Raw genomic sequence first — 10,675 nt, forward strand, 5'->3', positions numbered from 1 at the left:
ATAAAAGTCTGCTCTCCCAGCATGCTTTTGTCAGTGGGTGTTAATGAGGGAGAGCCAAGTGCACCAAAGCAGCACATCATCAATCCCTCTTGCCATAGCTGCTAATAAAATTGTCCCTATTGTCATCATGCCTGGGAGGCCTAAAGAAAGAGGCAGAGGGTGTGTGGTGATGTCTTCATCAATGTGCTGCTCATCCTCCATTGTCTAGTCACAGGATTGGACAGGTCCAAGACAAGATTGTATTGCTTAAAGTGAACCTGTGCTTCATTATAAAGCAGGAAACTAAATGTACTGCTTAAGCAGTAAAATGTCTACACCGCAAAATGTCTACTACCACCTTTATCACTCAACAAATGTTAATTTTGTTGCTGGGACCTGACTCACCCATGACTAAACCCTGCCATCTGGCATAGCAAAGTCTAATGAGACTGCTGCAGTGGCCAGTAACTGTGCTCTAAGGACTATGGAGCCATTTGGGGAAAAAATATTTTCCCCAAATGCTTACACAAATGAATTCAATTAGAATTTTTAGCAACAGCAAACCAGTGAAAAAGTTGCCACATAATAATTTGTGCCCACCCACTGGGCATCTGTACTTACCCAGCCACACTCCCTTTTACTATTTTTGAGGCTGGAAGACTGTTACATGATAGTCAGACCAACCCAAGTGATGCTCTAATCTGCTATATTACTTGCTCATAATGGGCCATATATGGCCACCTTATAGTCACCTCAGATATCTATCCTTTCACTTTGCACAATCGAGAAATCAGAAGCTCAATTTATTTATTTGGGTTTTTTCTGCAGATAGCAGATAATTTAATACCAAATGAAAAGAAATAAGCAAGTATTTTACTTACATCCTGGCAAAAAAAGCATGGAAAAATACTGTTGAAAGAACGTTAGTGTCAGCAGGGGCACAGAGCATGTGTGGCTAAAACAAAAATCTCGTCATTACTTGCACTTAACATGCAGCTATTTTAATAGAGTTCTCATTGTTCAGACTATTTGATTGCATTAAACCAAAGCATAGTTTTGAAAGACCTGAGGCTAAAGGAATTTTATGATGATGCAAACATATCACTGGTTGCTTTTGATAGCTATTTTTTTTTATTCTCCTGCTTGATTGAAACTGACAGATTGCTTAAAAATGTGTGTGCACTTTATTAAATTGGAAATAGAGCCATTTAGTTTTAAGGGTCATATTTTGTATTGATTATTTTTAAAGAAAAATGCCAAAATAAGGTACACATTAGCCCAGAATGGAAAGTTGTTTCACATTTATGACATGACGAAGACAATATATTAGTGATGATTAAATCAAGAGAATGGCTGATACATCATGTTTTAATTTGTTGATTGCAGACCTATCTGATCTTTCAAGAATCAGGACATGTATGTATCTAGTCAGTCACCATTTCTGAATAGTTTCATTCTGGAAATCAAACAGAAAAATAATTTGTAATACTATAACTGGCCATGCGGGTGCTTCTGTGCATGTGCGTAAGCCTGTCTTCCGCATTTGCGGGAAACGCGTGCTATTGCGCATGCGCGCTCAACGAACGTGTGCGCGGAAACGTGCTAACGTGGCGTACAGGAAGTGATGGGGCTTCTCTGAATAGATGGCCCTATTTAAACTTGTCAGTCCTATGGATCATTGCTGAATGGTCTTTCAGCTCGTGTGTGTGTGTTCCTGTGCCTCTGCCTGTTACAGTGTTGTGCTGCCTGACCAGGACCTCCTTGACTACGTCTGACTGCTGCTGCCTCTAAACTCTGCTTGCTCCTCGACTACTCGTCTGCCTGCCGCCTTGTACTTCGCTGCCCGATCGGTGTTGACCCTGGCCCTCCTGAATTCGTCCTGCTCCAGCTGTGTTCCTGGTGCTCTTCCCAGCTGCATCTACACATGCTTCCTGCTTTCTTGGAGACCAGCTTAGGACTCACCCAGGCACAGTGCCCTGCAACCTTTGGCACTGGTGCTGCTCTCTGTCCTCTAACTCCCTGTCACCACTCTCAGGGGTCTGGGACAAGAGTTGCAAAGGAGGCCTCCTCAACTACTCGGTTCTCTACAAGGTCCGTGATATAATTCCTATTTGCTGTGTTTTGTTTTTTGTTGCCTATATTTATGCTATATATACACTATAACAGACATTAAAACAACTGTGTATGGCAAACAAAATGGTTGATGTAAGATACTGGAATGCTTTCACATAATATTTGGTTGCAGATATCACTGCTAGGTGGTGCTTTATCACTGAGTGAATAACTGGCATGTTGCTTTGGGGCTAAGGTTTACATAAAGTGATCTCCGTTTCTGTCGCTTCACACTTATTAATGAACCACTTTAAATGAAAGATATATCATTTTTATACCTTACAGCCTTCATTTGCTTGTTTGAAAAATTTATTTTTTCTGTAGCACTGCAATGTATCACAGGTTCCGAAAATAAGACAGCATCATTCAGCCCAGGTATTAAAAGACAAAAACGTATTGCAGGCCCTAGAAATATATACTTTTTAGAAAAAAAATCAAATCATAAAAGCATCATGAAGCAACATAAAAGCACAGATCTAGTTATCTTCCACGATGGAGTGACCAGCCCCCTCACTATATGTTAAGCTGATGGAAAAACAGCCTTAGCAGAGGATCTGGGCATCAATAAGACAGAGATCTGTCACACACATCCATGCATGCTTTTAGCAGGAAAAAATGCAATCACACATGACCAAGATCTGTTCGTCTGACATGTCCTATCAGGAACAGGACGAGTCCTGAAACTCACAATTAGAATATCCCCACCAAGATTATCAAGGAACTGAACTGAAAACAACTAATGGAGCTAACTAGAAACAAGAGAGAAATTAAGAGAGTTGAACTTGTCATTTTATGGACATGTGACTGTTTTCTTGGTGAAACAATGATTTCAAAACTCCATAATGGAGATCAGGAGCCCCATGTTGACTCTAACCTCATTGCCTGCATGGCTGTTCGGGGTCACTGACTCAGAAAGGATTGAAGCCAAAGACAGACAGGCAACTAGCATTTTCAGATGGCATTCAGGAGCCAAATGTGACTCCGGTGGGCAGCACAGTGGCGTAGTGATTAGCACTTCTACCTTGTCGCATTAGGGGTCCTGGTTTAAATCCCAGACAGATTGCTATCTGCAAAGTAGCGATACAGGTTCTTCCTATGCTTGCGTGGGTTTCCTTCAGGTACCCTGGTTTCCTCCCACATTCTAAAGACATGCTGGAAGTTTAATTTGCTCCAGTCTAAATTGGCCCTGTATGTATACATGTGAGATAGAGACCTTAGATTGTAATCTCCGCAAGGGCAGGGGCTGATGTGAATATCCAGCATGTAAAGGGCTGCGTAAATTGTCTGCACTATATAAATACCGGTAATAAATACATTTACCTAAAATACACCATACTAATGGTGGTACCTGCAGTCTATTCTGGGTACAGGCAGCTTGGAGGGTGCCGTGAGTGCAGGAACGGCTGTGCCTGCACAACACCCTCCAGTGGATGGTATACTTTCCTAGTCAGGAGAAAGTAACTTGCTCTTATTTAACTCCTCCACAACATTGTGGAAGGTGAGATATAAAACTGTTTTACATTGGTTGATTGAAAATCACCAAGCTGCTTCTTCTCATTTTCCTGGAAGTTGTAAAATGACCCTGGAAAGAATGCATCGTCAGTGAGAAGAGATAGGACAGGGGGAGTGAAAAAATGGCAGGGACGTGCGGTCAGGGGAAGCAGGTGAGGAAGAGCCTCATCTAGTATTATGGAAGAAAAAGATGTCAGCTTCAAGTCTGAAGCTGACAGCTTTTTCTCCATTCAGACTGGCTTCTAACAGGTTACACAGCAGTGAAAGCCTGCTCGCTGTGTAACCTCTCATGGACGGAGTGCTGCCTGTTAATTACAGGCAGCGCTGCATCTGGCTTTTGACAGCTAGTTAGGTTACACAGCAGCGGCCTTCCCCACTTCTTTGTGTAACCTAACATGGTGAGGCCAGAGCTACAACAGCCTCTACCTGGTGTTAGAGGCTTGAGCTCTGTGGATGGTTTGGACCAATGGCAATGCACTACTGGTCCAAGCAAAAAAAACAAACAAAAAACCCCCCACTGAGGACATCTAACTTGATGCCTCACAAGTGTTGAGCAAGTGAGGGACAGGGAGGCTCCTCCCTGTCTCCTCCCTTCTCCCTCCCTCCTCCACACATAGCTTGGCGTTGGCCGGCTGGGGGGCGCGGTTGGAGAAGGCAGGGGAAATGCCTCACCTAGCACGGACCTTACTGCACGTCACTGAAAAATGGTATGATAATGATGATTTTCCCTGGCAAATAGGATACAGAACTTTGCGTACTTATAAGCTGTGTTGTCAATGAAGAGGATAAATAACTTTTTACATTGACTGACATTTTAGTGTAAGTGTAATGCTAAGGACCTTCTCTAGTCCTGTTGCTTCTATACCTTTTTTCTGTGACCTTGGCAGTGCCAGTGGATCAGTGTGCAGAAGAATTAGGTGTGACAGGTTCAAATGTCATACAGCACCTCAAATACCAAATTCGTCAACAATCCAGCTTCCAAAAGCCATCATATTGTAAAGTCTTGGCCATAGTTTCATTCTGTGAATTTTGTGGAAAATATAAGTATATTACCTTAAAGGTTTTTGCAGTTTCAGTTAAACTAAGTTTAGAAAAAGTACAAAACTCCCCAAAAGTGGGATCCCACCATTCCTTCAAAGAAATATAAAGTAGATATTTATAAAAATATATATTTATTCATTTGTAGAAATACTAAAAAATATATATATGTATAGCAAAACATATCAAAGATTGTATCAAAAAACACACACACATGTATATGGCTGCATTCCGCTAGTAACATTTTAAACAATAGCTTATGGAAAAACAATGTAGAGACACACCGTTTGAATGCCTTACGTATTCAAAATAGACAGAAAAAATCTGGTATCAGAAATATATATAATTTCATATGTTTTTAGGATCTCCAAATAGATGGCAAAAATTAGCCCATATTTAATGAAAGGGAGAAAAAGTGACAACAGAGCTCTGTAAACTTGAAATGGGCATATGTTGTATAAAAAAAGGAAGCAAAGAAGGAAAAATGAATGAAAAAAACAGTCAAATAGAATTTAAAGTGGATTCAACTCACGGTGGAGTGTGTCCTCATTTAGGAAACCAACTTTCAAGATGGAAAATGATGATCCCACTGCTGTAATTGCATCCGTTCAAAGAGAAATGGGAGATTCATGAGATATAACTGTATCTCGGATTAATATTTTGTACTTTTTCAAAACATTGAATAACAGGGGACCCTCCTTCATATTATCTAAATTATTTACCACACCTTCCTTTTCCCCAACCAAATATCTACTAAACTGAGTTTAGACTTGTATTTAAATGCAATTTAAATGTCAATGTCAATGTCCAAGAGTGTTCCTGAGCTGGCCTGAACAAAGGAGTTGAAAGGCTCTGAACTGACTACACAGGAAATGAGGGGATGCATGGGAACAAGAAGTGAAGACACAGCAGATGGTTCAAAAGGTATTTTTTTGGCACTTATCGAACAGATATAACACAATGTTTTATGTGGTATATTTAACAGAGCAAAAGGGAGCAAACAAAAGAAGGTAATTGTTAGGGTGTAAATGCAATTTAAGTTAATTCAATCTTTAACTGAGTGGGTAGATGAATGTTGGTTTGCTAGATAGTTAAGGCAGGGTGTAGATAGTTCAGTTTGACTGCACATGTGTGTGAACAGAGTCACTGTTTCCCTGTATATATTTGTTACCCTATTTTCCATCTCTTATATATGTAAATAAAAAAAGTTATTTATATTTTTACCTTTTATTTGTTTAAATGTGAACCACTGTAGACTATGACTTGAGTTTTAACATTTACAACACTTTGTGCCACTGCATAGTTTTCAATCTCTGGCAGCCCTGGTTTTCAAGGAGTTCAGCATTTAAAGTGGAAAAAATCTATGAAATAAACAAAACAGAGCAGAGTTTTTATTGAAACCAAATGAAAAACCTTTTATGTCCAGATTTAAGTGTGAAAATTAGTCATAGAGCTATTCTTAAGTTAACCAACACTTGCTAATGCTAATAAACCTGGCCTGAGCATCAAGGCATCAGTGATCTCTGGTCATGAAAGGGTTACCTTTTGCATGATACACTGCTCAATATCACCTTTTAAACTATCCTAAAGACTTAATAATAAAAACGTCATTCAAAGTAATGTAAGTTACCCTTTAATTAGTCTCCAGTTCCAAAGCTAATTTCAACATTGACTGTTTTAAAATGAGTTACCTATTTCAAACATATGTGTTATGTGTTGTGAGCCGTTTCAAAAATCTTTAGTAGCTAAGTAAGCATTTTAGATTACTACTTTTGAATAATTTATAATGTTTATTTGTATGTATTTTGTAGTTGCATGAAAGATATTTCTAGCTTTAAAGGTAAAACATAACCATTTTTAATGTGTGAAAGCCGTGCTATAAGAGTACAGTTATACAGCAGGAATGTTCAATTATTTAGGTGCATGTTTTGATGCAGCACGTCAATGTATAATTTAAATGTCATTCCAATGCAAGTTGCTTCTTGGTAAACACGGATTTGATCTTCACAGTTAAAATGTTTCAATCATTTTGGAAACATACTTTTCATACCTTTTTTACATTTTATTTTTACTTTTTTTCCAACTAACAGCGGTAATGTGGTAATGGACGCATTATAATTCATCAAGATATTCAAAAAGAAAGTTATCATTCAACAACCTCACTCACAATTTGCCTTCACTATGCAGGCTATCGAGATAAGGTTAGTTGGGCTAATGTCATCTTACCTGTGTAGTCCCTCTGTGATCCCCCATGATCAAATTTAACACTGCATCTCATTCTTCCACTGCTTGTATTACTCTCTGTGTAAATGTATCAACAAACATCCCCCTACTGCAGCTACTGGGGCCTGAAACATAATCCTGCCAAGTAGAAGCAGCAAAAGCATGAAACAGAAAGAGCTTTGCTAGAAGTTATAATAATGTAGAATATAGTTTCTTATTTAAAATTCCTTGAATGTAAAGTCATTGGGTAAGATTGCATGCATTACCTGGGCCTGTGATGACCGTAAATCTGCATTGCAGTTTAAAGAGGACATCTTTACAATAAGAAACCAACTGCAATAAAAACACCTTTATTTGGCAGAAAGGGGGGAGGATAGAGCTTCCATAACCTTTTTCCTTACTTCCTCTCCCAGGGGCAGACTGACCATTTGGGCACGGACCGAGGGCCTGCGGCCAGGATGGGGCCCGTCACCGTCCCTCCCCTTCCCCTCCAGCTCTCTTTTCACCTGCTTCCAGCCCCACAGCATGTGTCCGTGCCTACCAGACCCTGCCGTCGGTTTACACAGCCTCATCTGACAGCCGCAGCTGCGGACGAGTGTCATGATCTCTGTGCATGGATGTCTCCTACAGTTGCGTGAGGTGAGAGGGAGGGGGGTTTGGCAGAGAAGTGCTGTACGGGAAAGTGAAAGTGAGATTCGGTCCCGGCTTCTTTTCTATCTGCAGGCTTTTTTTTTTCAGTATTCTGACAGTTGCAGTCGTCAGAATAAAAAAAAAAAGGTATACGAATGCATAGCTAGATTTCTATTGGCCATTGCACTTTGCAATAGCCAATAGCAAACTAGCTATTGCCCCCGCCCTCTGCTGCTTTCAATCACCAGAAGAGGACCTGATAGAAAAATTCAGGTCCCCCTCTGCTGATTACAGCAGCAGTGGGCGGGTGCATTAGCTAGTTTGCTATTGCAAAGTGCAATAGCCAATAGGAATCTAGCTATGCATTCGTATGCCTTTTTTTTTTTCTGACTGACGGTCGGGCCGCGGCTCCCGATGTCAGAAAAAAAAACCCGCAGGGAAAGGTTTAATGTTCGATCCAGCAGATTAAACCTTTCCGGGAGGAAGTGTTTCTCTCCGGGCGGCCGGGAGGCGCTATCTAATAGCGGGAGACTCCCGGAGCGTCCGGGAGAGTTGGGATGTCTGCATAGCATTCCACGACCAGCAATCGCATCTGCCCCTATAATGCTTTGCATCTGCCCCTCTATTCCTCCGCATCTGCCCCTCTGATCCTCCACATCTCATCCTCCACATCTGCACCTCTGATCCTCCACTTTTGCCCCTCTGATCCTCCGCTTTTGCCCCGCTGATGCTCCACATCTGCCCCTCTGATGCTCCTCATCTGCCCCTCTGATGCTCCTCATCTGCCCCTCTGATTCTCTGCATCTGCCCTTGCTTATCGTCCACATCTGCCCCTGCTGACCCTCCACATCTGGCCCTGCTGACCCTCCACATCTGGCCCTCTGATTCTCCGCATCTGCCCCTGCTGATCCTCCACATCTGCCCCTGCTGATCCTCCACATTTGCCCCTGCTGATCCTCCAAATCTGCCCCTGCTGGTCCTCCACATCTGCTCCGTTAGGCCCTCTGCATCTGCCCCTACTTAGACCGTTTGCATTGCCCCTGCTGAGACTTTCTGCATCTGCCTCTGTTCGGACCCTCCATCCAAGACACCAGGCCGGCACCCCAGAGCAGAGCGGCAGCACAGAGTATGTTGCAAATTCATATACTATTCTGTATTGCTGGAATTCATAGACCTCTATAGCTTATGGCATTCAATGCTGTGAAATGTATTGCTGGGATTTGTAGTCCTCTAAAGCTGGTAGTATTCTGCACTGTTGTATAATGTATTGCTGGGATTTGTAGTCCTCTATAGCTAGTTGCCATTCTGAATTGCTGTATAATATATTGCTGGGAATTGTAGTCCTCTATTGGGGTACAGGTAGAGATACACCGCTACTCAGGGAGAGCTAATGGTCCATGAAGTAGGGGGGAGCAATGCTTGAAATAGCGATTCCAATGGTATGTACCAGTACAAAACCTGCCTTCTTTCTTGCAACAACATAGAATACAGGGCATTTTGGTATACCATTTGGCTTTGTGCATGGGCGCTTTATTTGTTAGAGAGCCAGTCATGTTTGTTTTATTTTGTTTAGTTTAAAGTCCATTTTCACCTTTTTAAGCGATTTGTATTTATTGTGGTAATCTACATGTGCAGTGATGATGTATACATGTGCACAGTTTTTATTCTCAAATTGCAGGCTTTCTTAATTTTTTTTAAAGAAGATTTTATTAGGCCTGAAGCCTAAAAATTCTAAATTTTATCCACATGAAAATCAGTCGGACACCCGGTGTATCAGACTGTAATCAGCTGCCCCACTCCCTGTCACCCATTGTATCATGATCAGTAAACACCAGCCCTGCCTTTACCCACAATACACTGTCTGGAGGGGGAGGGGAGATAAGACACATTGCTTGCACAGCACAGAGGCAGAAATGTTCATGAGAATATGAGGAGGAAAGCTAATAAAAATTCTGCCAATTAGCTCACTATCCAAATCCCCTATATTGGTGTAGATTTCAAATTCTTCTACCAATTCCCCAGCAATCCATTTTTTAGTGAATAGATCGGCTATTTTGAAAATAGTGAGGAGAAATAACTTCTGCAACAGCATAACTTCTGCAACTTCTGCAACACAAGAATGTATATTTGGGTGGGCCTTGGAGATGGGTGGGGATTGTGGGGGTGGCCTGTATATGGGCGGAGCAAAAGGGGCCCCATAATCTCGCATTGCCCGTGTGTTGTCAGCCCCCCCCCTGTCCTCTCCTATTATAAATGTTGTCATTAAGGCAGAAAAAAGGGGACATCTCCCCAACTGGGGCAATAAAAAAAAATGCCAGTGGATCTATCCATTCCCAATTCTGTCCAAAATAAGCCATTTTAGCTGCATTTCCACTTGAAAAAAATATAACTTTGCTAGTACTTTTGACCTCATGATCCACTCTATGTTTGTAGTTCATTAGCATGGTTTCTAATTCTCTTCAATATTTTGAGAATTATTTTTAAGTTTCATGCCTTCACATCGAATAACAGTACGGGTATGTTGCTCCCTATGTTTATCCACTATAAGGTTGTACTAACTGAAGAAAGAAATTACTGCTCCTCAGGTAAAATGTCTTTACATACACACAGACAGCTAATCTTTTTATGACGTTGTTGCAACAAAAAATCAAAGTAGGTTTTAATGGAGATTCCAATTTTTTTAGGAACATAATTAATTCATAAAGATTAGAGTCAGTATAGTAGAAAGACGGAAAATATTTATAATACTAATACAATTTGAGCTTAATATTCTGCATAGTAAATATAGGAGGATTTTGTTTAGAAACCCAACATTCAAACAACAGTTCTTATTTTTTATAAATAAATATAAATAAAACAAAATGTCAACATCTTTAACATTGTATTTACATTTCTCATCAAACTTCAATGGTGTGCTAAATCTTCTGGACAAGGTGAACACGTATGAAAGCTTAAACTACATAATAGTATTTTCATGTAATCGCTGAAAGAATGTAAAATGCAGCATTAATCCAGCAGTTTACGGGAAGCCTTGCCCGGACAAACCTTAATCATACTTAACCACAAAAGTGTGAAAAAGAGTTATCTACTATTTAAAGGAAATATAGCCATCCTTAGTAGCTCTAACACAATTTTAGAAAATAATATAAAATGTACAATGATACACAGATATCTTTTATAC

At 40.6% G+C, this 10,675-nt stretch overlaps 1 protein-coding gene across 1 annotated transcript in view; it reads right to left on the minus strand.

Moving 5' to 3' along the window:
- Positions 1–121: 121 nt before the first annotated feature.
- Positions 122–10,675, minus strand: part of RNF152 (ring finger protein 152) — an 18,236-nt gene continuing 7,682 nt past the window's right edge. The window contains exons 2-3 of the transcript XR_001942212.1: positions 6,213–6,220; positions 122–131 (exon numbers count right to left, since the gene is read on the minus strand). The gene's annotated coding sequence lies outside the window, so the exon portion shown is untranslated. The remainder of the gene's footprint in view (positions 132–6,212; positions 6,221–10,675) is intronic.

This window comes from Nanorana parkeri, unplaced genomic scaffold (genome assembly GCF_000935625.1).
Source record: "Nanorana parkeri isolate BGI_ZX_2015 unplaced genomic scaffold, ASM93562v1 scaffold49, whole genome shotgun sequence".
Classification (NCBI taxonomy): Eukaryota; Metazoa; Chordata; class Amphibia; order Anura; family Dicroglossidae; genus Nanorana; species Nanorana parkeri.